Below are 1,801 nucleotides of genomic sequence, written 5' to 3'. Positions count from 1 at the left end.
GCACTTCTATTCAACAACTCAGTCTTCATTGAGGTTAGTAAGATATCAAACATGTTCTATGAATAGATCCAACATCCCAAATGAGGCTTCTGTTTCATGTGGTTTCAGACTAAAAAAAGGTGCTAGTTAAAACTAACTCCTGGTGCTTCTGGCTTGTGTCCAGATGTCTTTCACAAGAAACAAAGCATAGAGCAGAAAAATTGTGAGTCAGAAATCCAGCATAAGTGAATCACTTGGGTCACAAAGTTTCCATTTGAAAAAATAAAGCATAAGTAATCTCTAGTGCTCTTTTAATCTGAAGAATTCCTTTTTACCCATGTATTTCTTCCATCACTTTCTCAATTAATCTACTGTATCTAAATTGTAAAGCATCCTTCCCTTCAATATTACATATTTCATTTTCCTGCTTTATCCCTTCATAGTATACTCACTTTATTTTCATTTAGTCCACTAGAATATGGCCAAAATTTTTGTTTGTTCTAACATTAACCTAGAACACTCTGTTTCACATAATAAGAAATATTTTTGAGTAAAAACTTCTCTGACTGTCAAACATCATAAAAGCTTCTAGCAGATCACATTTCTGACATCGAATAGAGGTTTTGGCACTACATATATCTTGTGACCAATCAGTGCTGATAAGTGCACTAAATTTAAATACACTATATTCTAAACATCATGAAGGTTCTATATTTTATAAATATATGAATGTGCATTTACAAACCATGAAAGCAGAAAAGAGGCTACTAAGGAAGGGTTGGAAAAACAGGACAGGGTAAAAGGAGGTTAGTGGGAGAGGGGAAGGGGAGGAAAGTGAAGGTATAGAAAGAAGACTATGGTCAAAGGACATTGTATATTTGAAGGAAAATATCTCTATGAAACCTATCACTTTGCACAATGACTAATATTTGAATAAAAGATTTTTAGCACAATTTTCTAATATAACCTTAGTCAAATACAAGCTTTATCTGATGCCAGCATTTAAACCAGAAATTTCGACTTTCAAACATAACATGACACCAAAATGAAACTCTTTATGCGATTCGGCTTTACATTTAGTTTTTACAAAAGAAAAAAACTGCTTGACTTTACCTGCAAAAGTCTTTCTGCTTGGCATTCACCATGAATAAACTTCCTGATTAGCACAAGGGCTTCAGACCAGCATTGAATATGTACTCAAATTTCTGTTCTGTATCTAGGAAAAGCTACTGTTTCTTATTAAAATAAAATTACCAAGTCCAATTGTATATTTAATACATATTAATGTATTTTAATGGAGAATGATATTCTGCACATCCACATTAATCATCTAACAAAGGATTTTCTTTCTTCTGTTTTTATTTATTTTTAATTGCATATTTTATTTACATTTCAGATGCCATCTCCTTTCCCCATTTCCCCTCCCTAGAAAACCCCTATCCCATGCCCCCTTCTCCTTTTTGCTTTTATACATTTTTCTTTAATGTTAATCAAAGGCTTTATAAGTTTGGTAATGCTCAATATCAATCAAAAGTGTAACCCAATACCCAACCTAGATATATCAACTATCTTTGACTGGCAAAGACACCCAAACATCTGCCTCCATATCTCTCTCTCCTCTCCTTTCGTCTCCTCTCCTCTCCTCTCCTCTCCTCTCCTCTCCTCTCCTCTCCTCTCCTCTCCTCTCCTCTCTCTCTTTTTCTTTCTTGCTCTCGCTCTCAATCTCTCTTTCTCTCTCATCACCTAGCTCTTGCTCTCCTTCTCCTCCTCCTCTCCTTACTCCTCTTCTTCCGCTCCTTACTCCTCCCACCTTAGTTCCTCC

The sequence above is a fragment of the Arvicanthis niloticus genome, chromosome X (genome assembly GCF_011762505.2).
Source record: "Arvicanthis niloticus isolate mArvNil1 chromosome X, mArvNil1.pat.X, whole genome shotgun sequence".
In the NCBI taxonomy this organism is placed as follows: Eukaryota; Metazoa; Chordata; class Mammalia; order Rodentia; family Muridae; genus Arvicanthis; species Arvicanthis niloticus.
The sequence above is the reverse complement of the archived record's forward strand: the minus strand, read 5'-3'. Positions refer to the sequence as shown.